This window comes from Haemaphysalis longicornis, unplaced genomic scaffold (assembly GCF_048455015.1).
Source record: "Haemaphysalis longicornis isolate Haplotype H1 unplaced genomic scaffold, Haemaphysalis longicornis Haplotype H1 scaffold_14, whole genome shotgun sequence".
Taxonomy (NCBI): Eukaryota; Metazoa; Arthropoda; class Arachnida; order Ixodida; family Ixodidae; genus Haemaphysalis; species Haemaphysalis longicornis.
Window position 1 is genome coordinate 16925426 of NW_027526245.1, and position 21759 is coordinate 16947184.

Genomic DNA, 21759 nt, shown 5'->3' on the forward strand with positions numbered 1-21759 from the left:
GCCAGGTACAGGATAGAAGATCTAAAAATATTCCACTTTGATGAAACCTCGGTGAATGCGGGACACACGCTATCGAATGTTTGGACGGACACGACGGTTGCTTCCCACCACGACGCCTTCATGCGTTGTCTGACGACAGGTTTGAAGCAGCCGCCAGGAAAAGTACAGCGCCTGATTGTAACGCACATCGGCAGCGAGGACGGCTTCATCGGAGGTTGCCTGGATATCTTTCGGGGTACGAAGACCAGCGACTACCACGAGGAGATGGACGGCACCCTCTTTGAAAGGCGGTTTGGGGCTGTTCTGCCGCAACCGCAACAAGGTAGTGTAATTGTTATGGACAATGCCTTGTACCACTCGCGGCTGCAAGAAGCAGTACCTGCGACTTCTTCGCGCAAACAGGTCCTTCAGTACTGGCTGACGTCCAAAGGACTTGCCTGGGATTCAAAAATGCTTAAAAAGGAGCTCCTCAGTCTTGTGGCCTTTGTGAAGACACGGTACATCAAGTATCGTAGTGACGATAGAGATGAAAGGGCAGGATGTATTTATTTATTTTGTAATGAAGCATAGAGGTCAAAGTCACGGGATTGAGCTCAAGCTCAAGCCGGAATCGAAGCTGAACCAGGACAATCCCCACGGACAATCCCCACGCATCATGCACGCAGCATGCCCAGTGCGATCGAGTTCAGTTCTGGCTTCGCCCGCGCTTCTTCGGCTGCTCGAGCTTCTTCGGCCTCCGTGCTTGATCCTCTCGGTTCCTTGGCTCTCTTAATAAACCCCCCTACAATTTATTTATTTATTTATTTATTCTCAAGGCCGAAGCATTACAGAGAGGAGCGGCTATACATCGTACAGAAAACAAGAAACACAGCAGATAAAAATTATATGCACACAATGGCAGTCTGAAAACCATAAAAAAGAAAGACTGCGTGATATGGAACAGAGGCGTATTAGGTGCAACAACAATGTTCAACGTGACTGCGTTTTTGAATGACGCACACACAAAAAAAAACTAGCAAGAGGAAACGCAGCGTAACTGAAATGGCGAATTCACGCGAAATGGTTACAGAGGGAGTTTTTAAACAATGTCACGTCAGTGTTAGCAGCGATGGGGGCTGGAAGGTGGTTCCACTCAATTGCAGTTATCAGGATGAATGATTCAAAGTACAAATTCGTGCGGGCGCTGGGACCGCCCACTTTAAACTGATGGTTGTTGCGTGAGGAAACGTACGATGGGCGGTGGAAAAGAATGTTACTAAGAGACTGGATACAATGAAAAAGCTTATGGAACAGGCAAAGGCGAGAGATTTTACCCCGCAGTGAGGGAGCGGGTGAGTGAAGATTGGCTTTCATGGAGGTAACAGTGGACGTATGATGGAAGTTTGACACGATAAAACGGGCAGAGCGATTTTGAACCGTCTCGATGCTGTCAGCTAGGCAGTTTTAAGACGATCCCATACTGATGACGCGTACTCGAGTTTAGGTATGACTAATGTTTGATAAAGCAGAAGTGCAAGGTTATTTGGAGCCAAAGAAAAGTTTCTGCGCAGATAACCTAAAGTGCGATTCGCGTTATTTGTAATGTAGTCGACATGTGTGTTCCAAGAGAGATTGTTAGAAATATACACGCCAAGGTACTTGTAGGACGAAACCTGATCGAGATTGCTTTGGTTAAGTGTGCAGTCGCGTGGTACATTATGAGAAATACACCGGGAAATTCGCATAGCCTTGCATTTAGTAAGTTTTAGCTTCATTAACCATGCGTCGCACCGTGATGAAATGTGATCCAGGTCTGTCTGAAGGGCAAGATGACCAGCGTTAGTCCGGATTTCTCGGTAAATTACACAGCCATCGGCTAATAGTTTGATATATGATGCAATGGCATTAGGTAAGTAGTTGATGTAAATAAGAAACAGTAAGGGACCAAGAACCTTCCGGAACGCCGGACGTTACAGGGCTAGTCGAGGAACAGTGGTCGTTAGCAGTTACAAACTGGGTGCGGTCAGACAAAATACATTCAATCCACTTTAAGACGATAGCATCGATGTTAAGGATGTTTAATTTCCGAAGAACTAACTTGTGGCAGACGGTATCGAAGGCTTTTCAGAAATCTATGACAATACAATCAACAGTGCGTGAACGATCAGCGGCAGAGAATACATCGTTAGTGAAGGACAGAAGCTGTGTCTCACATGAATATGATTTCCTAAACCCGTGTTGGTGAATACTAAAGAAAGCGTTACTTTCAAGAAAACTTACGACGTGAGTGTACATGACATGTTCGAGAAGTTTGCATGGTACACTGGTTAGTGAAAAGGGGCGATAATTCCCGGGACTATGAGCGTTTCCTGATTTAAACAAGGGGACCACCTTTCCTAGCTTCCAGTCCTCTGGGAGGACTGCTTCCTTTTCTAATGACTGCTCGAAAAGTCTCGACAGTAAAATTGAGGAATAAACGTCAGTTTTCCAAAAATTTAGTAGAAGAAATCCCATAGATGCCTGGGCACGACGGAATGTTTAAATTTCGGATCAACTTGCGTATGCCTGCCCACTAACGAAGACAAGGCATCACCCTTGTTTATAACTAGAGACCGGAACTTCAGGCAAAATGCCTATTTTTTTCCTTCAGTCCGTATCAACCCTACTTAACACATAAGCGCGAACTAAGGGAAGGGGAGCATTTTAAGCAATAGTTTATTGTGCCTATAGTGCTTATTTTGACTATATGAGCTTTTTCGTGCCTATTTTGACTATACGGAATTTTTGGCGCCTAACTATGCTTTTTTTGTGTTATATATGCCCGTTTTGAATTTTTTTAGTCGATGCTCTGCAGGCACTGTTCTCGCTTCAGAAGCCCGCAACGGGGCGTTTGTTTCACGCCGTTTGCGAGAAAAATCCGCGCGTCCTACCAAACATGCCGAGACGCCCAAACCGTGTCCAAGCCGCCACTACCTCGAACTCGCAACCTCAGCCGAGCCGCCAGAAACCCGTGCGTAGCGGCACCGCAGCCAAGCTCACCGACGTCACCCCGGTGCGCGCAAAGTCTTTCGTTCTATGTCCTTCTGACGTGCCGTGTCTAGGGACTAACAGGGAAAAATTCTGCCCACGTGCCATATCTATTGCTAACGGAATAAAAAGATAGAAAACAAAAAATGAACCCGGCATAGCCGCGTATATGCCGCTCAAGCTCAAAGACGCCTTCTGCGGGAAACCACATGCAGATCTGAGACACCAAAGTTTTAAGGCGATTCCACGAACACGTCCACTGTCAGCCGCCGGTCACACGTGCACCGCCGGCCAGCACGATGCAGTACGCGTAGCACGAAGGAGGTACAAGAAACGGAACTTAGGAATGGGGATCTCAGCACTTTACAAGTAGTCTAGTCGTGACACCCGTCATCTGTCGCGGCCGGGTAATCCTTAAGGGCATCTGGGAGCCTCGCATTAAGGGAATCAGTTCCAAAGAATCTTGCGTGCTGTCGAATGTTGATAATCGGTATATAGCGCATAGTTAGTGAATGGTGTTATTCCTGCAGCTTCACAAGTCATCCGCTTCTGCAGAACCGAATAGTTCAGTAATTTCTACAGAAGTATTGCACTTCCCTGTACTATCCATGGTATTCATCTGCGTTGTGAAGAGCTGAGGAGCTCGTTCTACTCCGTCAACGTATCCTCCTGACCTAAGCCAGTATTGGCCAGAAAGTGTACCTCGTAAATCAGACGGAACGGAGAAAAGTCCGGCTAGGACCCCTCGCAGCTCATGCGCCCAAGTGAGCTCGCGTTCGACAGCCACGGGGAATCTTTCTTCGAAGCGCAGTTGTGTCTTCAGGCAGCAGTTACCCATTGATTGTGCCTTTTCTTCAAGCACAGCCCGTCGTTTCCCCTTAAACAACTCACCTAAGGGCGGAAAACTATACCATAAACACTCCGGTTTTATCAACAGCTTTGCAATGGACAAAAGCGTCACAGCCCAAAGTATTTGCCCCACGTTACACTTCAACGTGAAAGGCGCATTCGTGTGCTTATTTCGCATTCTTAGCAGAAAGCATTTCAGCAGGTGAGAGATTTGGCGCCACTCTGTCTAAGAATACTGCGTTCATGTGGGAGGTTCCGGACAGATCCACCACCATCCCCAAAGGACCGGTTGATTAAATCTGCCTGACATAAAATTTCTGGATTCCTTCAACTATCAGCCGTCCAGCAGGTCCTAACGGTTCTCGAACGGCACCGCCGGAGAGACAGCTGCGGGCCGACGCCCTCCCTTCGGGGACGAGGGTGTCCAACCCAGTAGTGAGTAGCGAAAGTGTTGCTTACTTGAATATTGCCACCAGGGTAGACGAGTGGCTACGTCCGCGCGAAGTAGAGATATTACGTCTGTTGCCGGCGATCAATGAAGTCTCTTTCCCTTCACTTCACTGGATTCCACGTGCTAAAATAACTGCAGGATGTTCCGAGTAGCAAACATTGTGATATTCCAAATGGAATTAGATCATGGAGCATCCCCAAATACAAGAACGTTCCCCCAACTTCAGTGCACGTTGAACGGCCCATGTTTCTGGCGCTCAGTCTTCAATTCCGTAGAAAATCAAGTTCTCACGGCGAGACCGATCCTCGTACTCATCCAGGCGCGCTTGGAGCGAAGCGTGTTCACTTCGAACAGCGGTGGCTACCATTTCCTGCACATGAGGGCCGACTTAAAATTCCTCAAAAGATTCGACTCATCGCATGCGTTCATCGCATGCAGGCCAGTTTCGATGGCCAGGTGTCACGACTTGAGGACGCGGGTTATCCTCGCCGTCAGTTGTGTCTGAGTCGCTACTCAAGAAAATGACGCACCGGCACTCGAATTGTCCGGTGACCAGGGAAAAGAAAAATCTACATGAAGCAGTGCCTTATATGCACAAAGATGCCCATAACATAAGGCGTGTGGCCAAAAAATATGATGTGGCTATTATGTTCTCGGCACCGTGCAAGTTGGCGAGCCTGTGTAAGCGCATCAACGGGGAGAAGAAAAGTTGTTGCGAAAAGAAGCACGGTGCGCAATACGTGACGTCATTTACCAAATTCCGCTCACATGCGGTAAGGTGTACATCGGACAAACCGGCCGATGCGTAAATGACCGCCTCAGGGAACATGATCTTTCCACGAAGAATGGCACCGGGTCACATTTGCCTCATCACCGCCGCGAGTGCGGAAAAGGATGCCTTCCGCGGCTGTCTGAAGCAATCATTACAGGAAAGAGTCGTGACAACGCGTGGCGCGAGTACTGCGCGAAGCGTATTTTATATAGAAAAGCAGCACAGGCTGGATCACTGAAGCGTCGCTATTACTGTTTCCGAATGAGTACCGGATCCTAGACAACATGTGACAAAGAGGTGTGATTGTTGTCGTCATCAGTGGCTATTTTTTATAGTATCTTTTTCTTATTATTTTTGTGTATGTTTGTGTGTTTGTAGACAAGCTACTTATATCCCTGTCTTTCCTTGGAATAAATCAGTTGTTAGTAGCGCATCTGTCTCGTCGTTATTCGTTTTTTTCTGTCCTGGTTTTATGCGCTTGTTTTCCTTCAGGTTAAATCAATGCATGATCCATGAACGGTGGTTGGTTGAGTTGTATTGGTGTAGCACATGACTGGAAACTCTTTTTAAATAAAATTTATACGATCTCAAACCCGCTATATAACACGATTTCACTTGTCGGTCTCTGCCGCTGCCGACGTAGGGGACGAGATCGGCGGCAGAGACGGGGGAGGAGGTGGAGGAGCAGGAGGAGGAGGAGGGGAAATACTTTTATTCAGATTTCTGAACGGCCCAGAGGGCGGCGCAGGGGAGTGGTTCCTTCACTGGAGCCCATATTCAGTCCGCGCCGCCTGTGCTCTGTCCACCAGCTGAAGCTTGGTATGCAGAGAGGGACTGGCCGGGAAGAGAGGATGGTACTCAGGGCTAACGCCGCACACCCCGATTATGTGGCGGAGTGTTCCTACGTCTGAGCAAAATTTACCTTGAGCGTCGTAGCGATCGGGTGTGCGAAGGAGCCGCATTGTACGAGCCCTAGCGTAGTTTGTTGTTCTCTGGAAAGGTCAGGGTAAGGCGAGGGTAGGGTCTGTCTCTGAAGGCGATAATGCTGTGTTATGTCTTGCCAGACTAAAAAAACGTATCTGCGGAGGTTGTGGTCCTACACAGTTGAAAGTATCCCAGTGTCTAGATTTTGTTATGGTCGATATTTTTGTATTACTGCAACAGCGCACAGAGTCTGAGGGCATAGGCGGAGACTACGGGGGGGCTCGGGGGCCCGAGCCCCCTCCAGTGTTTCCCGGGGGGGGCAGAGCCCCCCCCCCCCCGGCAGTGCTGATTTTTGCCCCCCACACTCCCCCAAGTGCCCTTACGAGGGCCATAATACCAGTTACATCTCGTTAGAGTCGCCTCTACGTTTTCACTTAACATTTTATTGGGGCTAAAGGCTTACTGCACCGTTGAATAGGCACAGATGCGGGCGGCTTACTTTCATACTTCACGTTTCTTCCTTCGAATCCTAACCATAGGAGGACAAGCGCGGCGCACTATAAACGCACTAGATGTATGTATGTATGTATGTATGTATGTATGTATGTATGTATGTATGTATGTATGTATGTATGTATGTATGTATGTATGTGTGTGTATGTATATGTGTATGTATGCATGTATGTATGTATGTATGTATGTGTGTGTGTATGTATGTATGCGTGTATGTATGTATGTATGCGTGTATGTATGTAGGCGTATTTATGTATTTATATATGTGTACATGATAATAATGGGTACATTTCATCGTCATCATTACGGGTTGCAAGTACGGGGGCCGAGCCCCCGCCCCCCGGGAAAAATGAAAACTCTACGCCTATGTCTGAGGGTGTCATAGATACAAGTAAAACTGTGGATGGCTGACTCTTCTCGGTTTTCTGCGTTTTCAATTACCGTGGAGAATAAATCCTTTGTGTTGTTGTGCTACCTTTACTTGTGCATTTTTTTTTTCATTCCTAGAAACGTATTTTCCTCTCACTACTCTGTATTGTCTCTGTTGTGGTGTATTACCCACTGTTTATTATTACATGTGTGTTGCAAAGAATGATGCCAATCTGAACTTGTTGTTCCGTTTAGTGCCATGCAATACATATTTCTTCATTTATGACGTGTCTCTTTTATATGGCTTGACAAGATGTGAACACACGGCAGAATTCTTAACCAACAGTGAATGGTACTGTAAATTACAATTTTACATTTCAAAAAACGAAATGTTTCTTTTCTTTTAAAAGCATGCGGGCACTTAGCCAATGATATATTCAAATAAACACTAATTAATGCATGAAAGCGTCCGAATACCGTACCGATGCCCGTCGCCGTGAGCAGCGCTTTCCAGCCATTCAAACTACCCGTCAAAATCGGTGTCCGCGAAACCGAAACCGAAAGTGAACGTACGAAAGTGAACGAAAGTACGGTTAGTACTTTGGCTACTCGCTCGGCGCGCTACACTACACTACAGTCATTCGGCCGCTGGGCTCTATAAGAGTGTCCACACTTACTAGTATTTCTTTCTCTATGCGAAGGGTTCCGGGGCCAGCTGGTGATACGGTCTGATACGGTCCGTCTGCCTTGATGACGATGTCACACTGGCTTCTGCGTAGTAGGGTTCCAGTGTTGCGCAAGGTGGCCCACCATGATCGGCGCAAGGTTACGAGTCAAAAAAGGACACGCATCGGTCTCAGGAGCCAGTCGCAGTCGATCCGCGCAGGAAGCAGGGCACGTTCCAAGGATTGCAGCCAGCTGAACAAAAAGACAAACGGGGTTGTCAGCCGCCGGCTGACAACCCCTGCATTGGATCACTGCATTGGATCGCAGCAGGGCATTGGATCACTGCTGCGATCCAATGCCCACTCCAATTGTGCTCAGGCTTCCCACCCTACCGTTGTGAGCTCAATCCCATTGAGCTCGTATGGGCACAGATGAAACAAGGTGTTGCAGCCAGAAATGCCAAATTTAAGCTGGCAGATGTAGAGGTGCTCCTGAGGGAAGAAGCTGCCAAGGTAACAGCTCAACACTGGGCAAATGCTGTTCAGCATGTCATCAACATTGGAGCGACGTTCAGGGGAGATGGTGGAGCAAGTGCGCGTGCTCAACCTATTATAATACGTCTGGGTGAAGGTGACATGGGCTCTGACATTGACCAATCTGGTGTCGAGTCCTTTGAAGATGTGCAAGGTTGCCAGCTATTCGCCAGTGCCGCCTCTGCCCCTTTCAGTTAGCGTGAAATGCGCCATTTAGCTTACGTATCTGTGTTTCCATAGCTGCAGGAGCAAGCAACTCCTTCAGATAAGACCAGTCATGCTGTTTGTGTGCTTTGCTTTACTAAGACTTCTTTCTGCAGTTAACTGAGCAGCCTGTGTGTGGTGCGTAATTTGCCCGTGGTTGATTGCTTTGATATGTACCTATGACAATCAGAAGAAGCCATTGTGTTTGGTTTGTGATTTCATTTGCCATTACTCAATGTTGTGGGCTGTGTCGTAGACTCAACAGTGATCTTCCAGTATAACAATGAGGGTGGCAGGTTATTTCGAACAATCGATTTATGATCTCATTTGCTGAAGTGAACCGAGCGGTGTGTTTTGTGGTGGTGACTCAGGGTTGATTGCCTTGATATGTAGCTATGAGAATCAGAAAAGGTTGTTGCAGTGCTTGGTTTGTGATCTAATTTGTTGCAAGTGTGGTGCAGGAATTAAGCCGAATGAGTGCAGTCTTGACAGGGCACTGTGTGGAAGATGTATAAGGAAATTGTACCTCTCGAGTTGGAGAAAACCCGGACTGTTCCAAACTATTTTCTGGAGGCAAGACCACACTTGCACTGTGCGAGTTTTGGCAGCACGGGGAGGATAACTATTCGCATGTATAGCATGAGGTGTGTGCAAGCCTAGTCAAGCGAGTTCACAAATTCACTTTATGCTGAATCCCTTCTGCGGTGTGGCGCTAAGGCTCCTTGTTTAACACTATGTAAATGGTGATCAGTTTTCATCGCAAGTTTTTTACATTGTGTGGACACTTATACACGCATGTGATGCAGAAACAAAGTTACAAATTAAATGCCTATGTGAAAGCATGTAACTGAACATTGTGTGCCAGTATGTCTGGCTGAACCAAGTTGTCTCCTTATAAAGCGTTAAGAACATATAAATCTGCTTGCTCACTTCATTTGCCCTACATATTCATTGGCTCGGCATATTCATTTGCTTCATTTGCTCAGCAGTGCGTCTGTTTAGCTATCTTAGCCAAATCTGACTTATGATACAGCAGCGAGGATAAGAAAAGTTGCTTAGGTGTTTTATTTATAATTATATTCTGTTTAGCTTCTGTCTGGCTATCTGCTGTCTTCCGCAGGAATTAGGAGAAATAGGTTTTATCTGTTGTCTAATCCACTGGAGCAAATGTAGAAGCACGACGTTAATACAAATAATTCCCAAATGCTTGGGAAGGGGAAACAATGCTGGTTTCAATCGATCCTCTCATGTGTAGGAATAATTTCATATAGTTCATCTTAAGCAAGATAATGACAATTTTTTCTGAACATATGATCCGATTCTCGCTCTTGCATAACAAGAAAATTATGATATGCATTCACCAGTTTCAGCGCAGCGATGTGTACTATATGTGCGTTTCCATGCATCCACTCAACCAACATGGCATACATCAACCAGTGCAGATAACCTTTTAGGGTACAGATCACTAAGTAACCCTTAAAACATACTTCATTGCCTGTGTTATGAATTTGGCATCAATTGATGTGCTGTCATTGTGATTTACACTCATAATTTATGTGTACACAAAGCGTTGTGAACAGCATTGCGGCGAACCGCAGCTTACTATACGACTTGGAATGCACGAAGTTAAGCGCTTCTGGACCAACGCACTTCTCGCTCCAGCAGCCACTAGTGATGTAACAGTGAAAATGGGTGAAGTTCTGATGTGTTTTCCACCTTGAATGCTCTATTTAGAATTTTTACAACTGAATGGCGTAATCTACGAGAAATAAACAAGGAGTTATCGCCCCCTGTACCAGTCACTGGTACAGGGTACGTGGGTAGTCATTGGTACGTGGGTAGCACAGACACAGGAGGGACTAAACGGTAGAACGAGAAGCGCTTCACGCTCAAGGCCATTGCAGCAGCAGCTTCTTACATAAGTGACATGAACACAAGGCGCGCAGTGCCTATATAGATCAATAAAGCACATCTCTTAAATAATAAAGCACAATAAAGCACATAAAGCACATAGATCAATAAAGCACATCTCTCATGTCATGTAACGCCGGGCGTATGGCCAGGCATAGCTGCCGCTGGCCCGTCAGCTGCTGACGTGTTCTAAATATATGTGCTGTTCTGTGGCTCGGCGTTTTCATTTCCTCGTGTTGCCACAGAATTGGTGACCACGGACATCGGACATGGCAGCCGACAATCAAACCGCTTGGGATGCCCAGCTCGGAGCCACCGCTGCAGATGACAGCCGTCGGACATCCTCCGCCGCTAAGGGTGACGTGGCTGCACTTTCGCTGAAGCTTTCCCGGTACTGGCCTTAGGACCCACAGCTCTGGCTCGCCCAGGTAAACAGCCGGTTCGCCGTTGCTCGCATCACGTCGCAGAGCCAGAAATTCAATCACCTCGTGTCTGCGCTGCCTCCCGAGATCGAAACCGAGCTTCGCGACCTGATTGTTTCACCGTCGGCGACCGCCCCTTTTGACACCCTGACGAGTGAACTCATCCAGCGGACGACAATGTCGGAACAGCGACGGTTGCAGCTTCTACAATCTGAAGAACTCGGTGATCGCAAACCCTCACAGCTACTGCGTCGCCTTCAACAGCTCCTTGGAGAAAAGGAAGCCACGTTCGATCAAGCTTTGCTTCGAGAGCTTTTTCTTCAACACCTGCCCACCTCCGTCCGCATGGTGCTGGCGACCGCGAGAGGTTTATCCATTTCCCAGCTGGCCCAACTTGCCGGCTCCATCATGGATGTTTGCACTACTGTCGAACATCCCGTGTTCGACTTATCACTGCCGAAACGTTCCGGGCCCACTAAAGCAGCACCCACAACGCCGTCTCCACCTGTGATGCAGAGCCTGCGTGAGGAATACCGTGGGGAGATCACCAAGCTATCAGATCAGATCGCCGCTCTCTCAACCCAGCGCCAACACTCTCCCTCGCGCGGCCGGTCCTTCTCGGGTCGCCGTTGGCCGTCGCCTTCAAGGCAAGGCGTATGCTGGTATCATCGCAACTTTGGAAAAGCAGCGCGGAAGTGTACAACCCCTCGCACTTTTCAGGGAAACTCCCCGGCGCACCACTGGAGGCGGCGAGGGGTGTCAGTTGCAAAGTAAGCCGTATGTATTTTCTGACGGACAAAACCATCGTACTGGGTTTCCTCGTCGACACAGGCGCTGAGGTCAGCGTCATACCGTTCTCAGCCGTGTTTCGCAAGCGCAGGCAAACCACAAGCAGCTTACAAGCCGCCAACAAGACTCCCATTTCAGCCTACGGAGAGCAATCGCTGTCACTCAACATTGGCCTCCGGAGAACATTTTGATGGATTTTTCTTATCGCTGATGTGCCCTACCACACTTTCTGCGTCACTACCACTTGTTAGTTGACATGCACCGCAAGCGTCTCATTGATGCTACAACGCACCTCTTTGTGCTTCGTATGGCATCGAAGGAACCGCTCTTGGCGGTCGCAAGCACCTCGTCGAAGTCGGTCTATGACGAGGTTCTTGGGGAATTCCCGTCTATTCTGCGACCTGCTAACTTCCTCCTCCCCGTCCGACATGACGTCACTCATCACGTTGTCACTACTGGCCCACCCATTCACGCTCGAGCTCGACGCGTACTGCCTGATAGCTACAAGATCGCACGTGACGAGTTCAAACACACGCTTGAGCTTGGAATATTTCGACGTCGTCAAGCCCTTACGCATCCCCGCTGCACATGGTTCCGAAGCCGTCACCTGGACACTGGCGTCCCTGCGGAGACTACCGGTTGCTCAACAACGCCACTGTTCCTGATCGTTACCCCCTTCCGCGCATTGCAGACTTCTCAGCACCACTGCATGGGGCAACGGTTTTCTCTAAGATCGACCTTGTTAAGGCCTACCATGAGATTCCTGTGGAGCCGGCAGATATTCCGAAGACGGCAATCATCACGCCGTTCGGACTTTTTGAGTACGTGCGCATGCCTTTCGGCCTTCGCAATGCTGCACAAACTTTCCAACGGTTCATTGACACCATGACCCGAGGATTACCTTTCTGCTTGGCTTACATCGATGACTTGCTTGTGTTCAGTAGCTGCGCAGACCAACACATCCAGCTCCTTCACCAATTCTTCAGTCGCCTTGCCGAATAAGGCCTTATCGTCAATAGAGCCAAGTGCGAGTTCGGTGCTCACGAGCTGGACTTCATCGGCCCCCGTGTAGACAATAATGGCATTTGCCCATTGGCTTCAAAAGTACAGGCCAACCAAGACTTTCCGCAGCCATCTTCCATACGCGAACTCCGCGAGTTTCTTGGCATCCTAAATTTTTACCCCCGTTTCATCGCGAACTGCGACGCCCTCCTCCGGCCACTGACAGACATTCTCACGGGAAACAAACCAAAAGCATCTCCACTCACTTGGTCTCCAGAAGCACTAACCGCTTTCAAAAATGTTAAGACCAAGCTAACCCAGGCAACCCTTCTCGTTCATCCGAGACCGGGAGTTCCGATTTGCCTAATGACCGATGCATCTGACGCAGCAGTCGGAGCTGTCCTGCAACAGTTTGTGGACAATGCATGGAAACCCCTTGCTTTCTTTTCCCGCGAGTTTTCACCCGCGGAGTCACGCTACAGCACTTTCGGAAGAGAACTCTTTGCAATGCACATGGCTGTACGTCACTTCAGGCACTTCTTGGAGGGTAGAGAGTTCCATATCCAGACGGACCACAAACCTCTGACCTTCGCCATCCAGTCAAACTCCACCAAATTTTCACCTCGTGAAACCCGCCATCTGTCTTTCGTCGCAGAATTCACAACGGACATACGACACGTGCAAGGGCAGGACAACGCTGCCGCGGATGCATTTTCACGTGTCGCCGCACTCTCCAGTTCCCACAACCGGGATGACATCGACTTCACCGCACTCGCATCCGCGCAGCAAGATGACGCCGAAATAATAGCCCTTCGAAAAAAACCTGGCGCGCTGCACCTTTGTGAAATACCCATCCCATCATGTGCTGTCCCGGTGCTTTGCGATGTTTCCACGCACACCCCGCGTCCACCCGTCCCGGCGAATTTCCGACGCATTGTTTTCGATGCCTTCCATAGACTATCGCAGCCTGGAATACGAGCCACGCAACATCTGCTGACGCAGCGTTTCGTTTGGCCGGGCATCAACAAGGACGTACGCGAGTGGACGCGCTGCTCTCTCGTATGCCAGCAGTCAAAGGTTAACCGGCCCACCAAGGTCCCTCTCGGCTTGTTTACGGCACCAACTGAGCGTTTCGACAAGGTGCACGTAGACATTTTGGGGCCCTGCCCTCCTTCAAAAGGCAACACATACCTACTAACTTGCGTGGATGGTTCACGCGTTGGCCCGAGGCGTTCCCTCTTCCCGACATCCATTGTGAAACCATCGCCAACACCTTCGTTGCCGGCTCGGTTTCCCGCTATGGTGTCCCATGAACTACCACCACCGACCAAGGTCGCCAGTTCGAGTCGGCACTCTTCAATAACCTTCTGACCCTTCTTGGCACTTCCCGCATTCGGACCACAGCGTACCACCCCATTGCCAACGGGCTTGTTGAGCGTTTTCACCGCTCCCTCACGACTGCACTCAGGGCACAGCCGGACGTTACCAATTGGTCCACCTCCCTTCCGTTGGTTCTGCTGAGTCTTCAGGCTACTTTGAAGCAGGATCTGCACTGCACGCCCGCAGAAATGGTCTTTGGTGCGTCGCTACGCCTGCCGGGAGAGTTTTTCACTGATTCGGAATCATCACCGTGCCCTGATCATCACCGTGCCGTGCCCTGACTACGTGACCAAACTACGAGGTTCCTTTGGCTCACTTCGTGCGCCCGCACCACGCTGCCAACAGCGTGACGCCGTGCGCAAACCACTTCAGCGCCCGTATGACGGACCCTACCGCGTCATCCACCGTGCTTATTTCACTGTGGATTTGGATGGCAGACAAGACACTATTTCTGTTGATCGCCTCAAACCAGCGTTCATTCAGGAGCCGCTCTCTACACAACCAAACGAATCCACAATACTAATTACGGATCACCCTCCCCAGCCACCCCAGTCGCACCAGACAACAAAACCCACACGACGACCTCCAAAAGTATTCTTCCGGCTTACCCCACGGCTCCGCCTCTAAAGGGGGTCCTCCTGTAGCAGCATCAACGAAGACGAAGACGACGAAGCACCACTCTGGGGCTCACTGCGCGAGCCTTGTGTCGCAAGCGGTCAGTGCTCCCAGGAACTCCGGTCGTTCGGCCAGGCATAACTGCCGCTGGTCCGTCAGCTGCTGACGTGTTCTAACTATATGTGTTGTTCTGTGGCTGGGCGTTTTCATTGCCTCGTGTTGCCACAATTTATTATCATAGACAATGCAAACTCAAATCACATCCCTATTCGCGTTTAATTCACAAAAGCTTTTTGTCTGAAACAACAACTTAAAGCCCTCCAACAAAAAACAGGCGACGAAAATGTACCAGTTGCAATTAACACATTTAGCAATAGAATTTATGCGCAACCGGGAATGAAAATAAAAAAGGTAGCACATTAAATCACATCACGCAGCTAAGCTACAGCTCGGGTGCATTCACAGTCGAAAAACGCGAAAATTCAACTTCTTATATTTGGCGACTTGATCGCAATTTGGGCGAATACGCTTGCTCCCGGCATGAACTTAGGACACACCGCTCGACATATGCTCTAACGAAATGTAGCGCGCGACCTCGCGCTGTTTGCATTCCGCCCCGTGCATAACTCTCCATGGTGTTAAGGTCGCGCGCTATGCAGAACATTAGTATTTACAACTCACTGGCGTAACCTACGAGAAATAAACAAGGAGTTATCGCCCCCTGTACCAGTCGCTGGTGCTATGACGTGGGTAGCACAGACACAAGAGGGACTAAACGGTAGAACGAGAAGCACTTCACGCTCAATACCAAACGCCCGCACAGGATGATGACAACCGCTTTGTATCTGCAGCGGCGGCTGTTCCGTACAACGCCGAGAGCCCACAAAGCAGACGAAAACACGCCGCAGCGATTGTCGTTATCCGGCATGTTAAGAACACTGCACACAACACTCAAACAAGGAATACGACTGAACGGCAGTAAAAATCATTCTCCGATCCCGACGCCGCCGATGGATTGACGTCACATATATTGACGCGAACAGCGGAGGCGACCATTTTGGTAGAAGTCCGTAAGTGCGGAAGAATACGCTCCGTGATTTCTTCCGTGAGCGCGGCAAGCGTGGCGTAGGCGGTCTACCACGACGTCACGTTGATACGGCGACACCATTGGCTAGATGGGGGTCCTTTGATGCGGAAAATCGGCATTTTTCTTGAGTTGTAGCCGAGTATGAAACGTTTGTTCTACGAATGCGGCAGCGCACGCGGCTCTTGCCAGCGCGTATTGCATAGAATGAAGATTTGGCCTAGTTGTTGAATTTGCATGTCGAAACCTTCAGAAAGCGCAACGCTGAAAACGGGACACAAACAAAAGAAGGAGACACAAACAAAAAAACGGGACACAAACAAAAGAACAAACTCTTTCGTTTGTGTCCTGTTTCAAGTGTTCCTGTCTTTGAAGGTTTCGACGTGTCGTGCATAAAAACTGCTACCCCACGAATGGCGTTGCCTTGTCCAGAGTTGTGCAGGTGCGTGCCCGTCGTGCGGTCTCCCGAAATCGGTCACCTCCGGATAAGTCCTGTTTCCCTCTGGGTACATAAATAGAACTAAGGTTTGGTTTTCGGCTAGTTGGTTCTTCATTACACGGTGAGAACAGCGCTTAGACGAGGACACGAAAACAGGTACACACAGCGCTCGTGTCTGTGTACTTCTTTCTCCGTTCTCGTTTAACCGCTGTTTTCACCGTATAACCTAAATCAAACTTTTCCATAGAGCGCAATCATCTATACAAAAAAACTGGTTTCGCCAGTTATGCCCGGTTGGACACGCCAGCAAGATTCCGCATGCATGTGGAATATTAAAGTCAAACCCGATTATAAGGAACCCGGATAGAGCGAATTATGCTATATATCGAACAAGAGTAGATCAGTTACGAAAATGCATGCGAAGCGTATTCCTTATAACGAAGTTGACATCGGTTATATCGAACTCGGCGCGCCTGCAATTGCCACCGAAATGCATAGTCTCGGAGCGGCGATTGAGATGCTGATTGGCCACGATTTAGATGTTGAGCCTCGCATAGAGCGACGTGACGCCAGACACCTTCCGTAACTGTTTCCGACGCACGGGATTCACGACGGAGCACATCCAGTCAGCGAGTCCGGACCAAGACGGCATCATCGGCGAACTGCGCGAAGAGCTCGCCAACCTTCCAGATGTTGTGCCTAAAGGAATGTCCTTTGAGGATTTCCTGAGTGTCAACGTCGACTTTGCCGTCACTGTGAGCCCCTCACGCAAAGACAGCGCCACTGATGTCATGGCAGCTGGTGCTGCTGAAACCACTGAATAGACTGAAAATGTCCAATGGGACATCCTTAGTCTCTTCGGTGCTTTAATGAAGGTTAATGAAGCGCTTTCGCCAGTCGATGTGCTCTGCCAATATTACTTCGATATTGAAGGACACGGACTTGAAATGAAGCAAACGACGTCTCCGCCAAAACGAAAGTGAAAACAAAAATCACCGCTCTTTTGTGAAATAGGCAGTTAAGGCGGAAAGTAGCTTTAGTGCAAGCAATAAAAGGATTGTTTTGTGTAAGGTAATACCATAATTTATGCGTTTGTTTCTCTGCATAGGAATTGGTAGGGGGATCCCGCGTATTGCGAACACGTAACAAAAAAGTTTGTTATAGACGGGTTCGGCTATATCGAACTATTTGATATATCGAACTAATCTCGGTTCATATTACAGTTCGCTATAACCGGGTTTGACTGTACAAGGAACCGGTGGGGGTGAGCTATCAAATATAACGCTGAAAATTCGGAGTAACGCGTGTCTGTGTTGCGGGTTTTGTGCTTGACAGTGGTGCCGTTATTCGCAGGCCAACAGGAGCCTGCACGTGCACGCCTTGGTCGTGTTCAGCATGGAAGCGGACGACATGAGCGCGAGCTGCGGGGGCGCCGCCTATCCCCTGCTCACGCGCATGCGCACCCTGCTCGACCAGCGGAGGGCACTCGTTGTACAGATGCACTGATGTGTGGACTTAGACGGTAGTCGATAAGCGTGCTTCTCCGGTGACCCGTCTGCACCACCTCCATTTACTTCCATTGCGATTTTGATTGCGATTTTTACTGGGTACTCATGTGAACACTTATGTACAGCAGGAAAGTGGGCCGGTGGCATTCCAGTATACGTTAAGAAAAAGGTTCAGTGCACCGCCATCGGAGAAATTTGCGTTATTCATTGTGCTGTTTAATGTTCAAATTTGTATTTCGGAAAAAGTGCAATCTCCGTTTATTGGCCTCCATAAGGGGACAAAAGAAAGTTTGCTGAGTTCAGAGACATGTCTTTAAATATAGCTCCGATCGAAATCAGCTAATTATAATAAAGGGCGTTGAATCCACAATGTATAAAATGTGAAATTGCTTGATTTCAGCTGTATCATCTGCCAGTTTTCTCTATCCTCGCACTAGCTCACCCGGCGGCGTGAAATAAATTGCCCGGACGCTCACACACGAAAGGGAGAAAAGGAGGAGTGCGAGTGGTAAAGGCGAAGGGCGCTTGGCTTTTCCGCGGTTGTGCACACTCCCTGCGCTCTGGGACCTGCCGGAGGCGTGCCCTCTGCGCTAGCCTGTGCTCATGTTACGGGAAGTGTTTCAATCGGCATGTTGTATTTCGCTTTCTGCGACGGCCGCGCTGTGGATTGAATGCCTAATCATTCATATTCTAACGAAGTTACGAGTGCTTCAACCGTGCCTGTGTTAGATTTCGCGTTCTCAATGAACAGGTGTTGCCCGCCGCTTATGCACTTACGTGAAGCGGCAAGTGTTTGGATAAGTATTCTAGTTCACTCTAGTTTGGAGCCGGTCGTGGTTTGGGTCACGACAGCCGGTCGTGGTTTGGATACACAGTGTGCGCTACCGTATCCGCTCCTCATGCTCTTACGTGAAGTGCTTCAACCGTGCCTCTATGCGTGATTACGCGTTCTCAGGCGTCGCCCGCTGCTGTAGATTTCGAAGTGCCTCAACCGTTCGCCAATCGCCGCGTATACAACCGGCTGTTTCTCGAGCGTGTATCTAGATCTACACAGTTCACCCTGTGATCGACCGCCGCTGTAAAAGTTATAAATTCAACCTTTAATTGTCAGGTGTTGCCCACCGCTATGCATTTCGAAGTGCCTCGGACGTTCGCAAATCGCCGCGTGGTTGGAACGGCTGTTTGTCAAACGTGGATCTGCACCGTTTACCGTAAACTACATGGAATCAGCTTAACCTTTGGCCCGAAAATTGCATTTTGTGCCCTGATTGTTTCTGTGATAGTTCAGACAACCGTGTTGCTTCAGATATATTTTTTTCTAGCGTTCCGTGCTGACGAGACGGCAATTGGAACTCCCTAAAGTTTCGTCAAAGCTCAAGCTCAAGCTTGAGCTTTGCCCTCCACCACCTAAAGCTCAAGGTGGTGCAGGGCTACGCCCCCACATCCAGCCACGACGACCAAGTAGTGGAACGCTTCTATGAAGATGTGGAATCGGCAATGGCTAAAGTAAAAACCCAGTATACCGTAGTTATGGGGGACTTCAATGCTAAAGTAGGCAAGAATCAGGCTGGAGACAAGGCAGTTGGGAACTATGGTCTGGGCTGCAGAAATAGCAGGGGGGACCTACTAGTTGAGTTTGCAGAACGGAATAACCTACGCATAATGAATACCTTCTTCTGTAAACGGGAGAGTCGGAAGTGGACCTGGAGGAGCCCGAATGGGCAGCACAAAAATGAAATAGACTTCATATTATGCGATAACCCTGGCGTCGTGCAGAATGTGGAAGTGCTCGGAAGGGTAAGGTGTAGTGACCACCGCATGGTAAGATCTCGAATTAGGCTAGATTTGAGGAGGGACCGCAACAAGCTAGTACGAAAGAAGCCGATAAATGAGCTAACAGTAAGACATAAAGTAGAAGAATTCAGGATCGCGCTGCAGAACCGATATTCCGCCCTTAACGAGGAAACCGAGCTTACGACACAGGAAGCCAGCGACAACCTTACACGCATTATAACGGAGTGTGCAGTAGAAGTAGGGGGCACTATGGCTAGACAGGATACTGGTAAGCTTTCACAGGAGACGAAAGACCTAATCAGGAAACGGCAAACCATGAGAATCTCTACCGCAGCTGACAGAATAGAACTAGCCGAGCTCTCGAAGTTAATCAATAAGCGTAAGACAGCTGACATACGGAAGCATAATATGGAGAGGATCGAATACGCTGTAAAGAACGGAGGTAGCCTGAAAGCAGTGAAGAGACGTCTTGGCGTGGGGAAAAATCAGATGTATGCACTTAAGGATAAGCAAGGCAATGTCATCACAAATAGGGATAAAATAGTCACAGTGGCCGAGGAGTTCTATAGGGACCTATACAGTAGCCGGGACATACAGGATCATGCCGAACGAGACAGTAGTTCAGAGGAGATAGACATCCCACCAGTAACGACCGAAGAAGTAAGGAAGGCTTTGAAAGAAATGAAAGGGGGCAAAGCACCTGGTGAGGATCAGATAACAGCAGACCTCTTGAAGGATGGCGGAGAAATTGTACTTGAAAAATTGGCAAACCTGTATACGCAATGCCTAATGACCGCAATGGTACCGGAATCTTGGAAGAACGCGAACATCATCCTAATCCATAAGAAAGGCGACATGAAGGACTTGAAAAATTATAGGCCGATCAGCTTACTGTCAGTCGTCTACAAGGTATTTACCAAGGTAATCGCTAACCGAATCTCTGCAACCTTAGATTTCAGTCAACCTAAAGAACAAGCAGGGTTCCGTAAAGGTTATTCAACAATGGATCATATTCACACGATCAATCAGGTGATAGAGAAGTGCGCTGAGTATACTGAACCCCTATATATAGCCTTCATAGATTATGAGAAAGCATTTGACTCGGTCGAAACCCTAGCAGTCATTCAGGCATTACGGAACCAGGGGGTAGATGAGCATTATGTAAGAATACTAGAGGATATCTACAATGGGTCTACAGCTACCATCATCCTCCATAGGGAGAGCAGTAAAATACCTATAAGGAAGGGTGTCAGACAAGGAGACACAATCTCTTCAATGTTATTCACAGCTTGCTTAGAAGAAGTATTCAGAACGTTGGATTGGGAACAGGTGGGAGTAAGGGTTAATGGAGAATACCTCAGTAACCTCAGATTTGCTGATGACGTTGCCTTGCTAAGTAACTCGGGGACGAATTGCAAAGCATGCTTTCCGCACTGGGCGAACAGAGTAGAACCGTGGGCCTGAAAATTAATATGCAAAAAACTAAAGTAATGATCAATAACCTCGGGACAGCACAGCAGTTTGAGATAGGTGGCGAGGCAGTGGAAGTGGTAAGCGAATATATCTACTTAGGCCAAGTTGTGACCCCAGATCCCAACCATGAGGCAGAGATAATTAGAAGGATCAGAATGGGGTGGGGTGCATATGGCAGACATTCTCAGATAATGAATAGCAGCCTACCATTGTCACTGAAGAAGAAAGTGTATGACAGTTGCATCTTACCGGTACTCACCTACGGGGCAGAAACATGGAGGCTCACTAAGAGGGTTCAACTTAAATTGAGAACGACTCAGCGGGCAATGGAGCGGAAAATGATAGGTGTAACATTAAGGGACAAGAAGAGAGCGGAGTGGGTCAGGGAGCAAACTGGTGTTAAAGACATATTAGTAGAAATTAAGAAGAAGAAATGGACGTGGGCAGGGCATGTAATGCGAAGGCAAGATAACCGCTGGTCATTAAGGGTAACAGAGTGGATCCCTAGAGAAGGCAAGCGTTGCAGGGGGCGGCAGAAGGTTAGATGGGCAGATGAGATCAAGAAGTTTGCGGGAATAAATTGGTCACAGTTGGCACAGGACCGAGATAATTGTAGAATAATGGGAGAGGCCTTTGTCCTGCAGTGGGCGTAGATAGGCTGGTGATGATGATGATGATGATGATGAAAGTTTCGTCAGGCGGAATGATAACTGGCCAAAGTCCTTCAGTGATTTACTATTGCTCAGATGCGTTGCCTCCATCAGGCAAGATTAACCTTTAATTGTGTTATTCAGTAAAGCTTGGGTGCTGGGCTAGTTGGTATGAAGACATGAGGAAACGCAGAGCGCTGAAGTTTACAAGACGACCACAGAATAAAGGAACAAACGAATCACACCAACCGTTTCGTTTGTCCCTTTATTCTGTGGTCGTCTTGTAAACTTCAGCGCTCTGCGTTTCCTCATGTCTTCATTGTGACCTTTGGTGTGTGCTTCCGTTGCTAAATGTGTTGTCCGGTGCTGAAATCAAATTTCGCCCCCCCCCCCCGTTTTTTTTGG

General features: G+C 48.5%; 1 long non-coding RNA gene and 1 pseudogene across 1 annotated transcript in view; both read left to right on the forward strand.

Annotated features, from left to right (window-relative positions):
- Positions 1-17771, forward strand: part of LOC144164789 (uncharacterized) — a 28383-nt gene extending 10612 nt beyond the window's left edge. The window contains exon 2 of the long non-coding RNA XR_013321249.1: positions 17283-17771. This is a non-coding gene — a long non-coding RNA (uncharacterized LOC144164789). The remainder of the gene's footprint in view (positions 1-17282) is intronic.
- Positions 10468-12140, forward strand: LOC144165314 (uncharacterized; annotated as a pseudogene).
- Positions 17772-21759: the final 3988 nt, after the last annotated feature.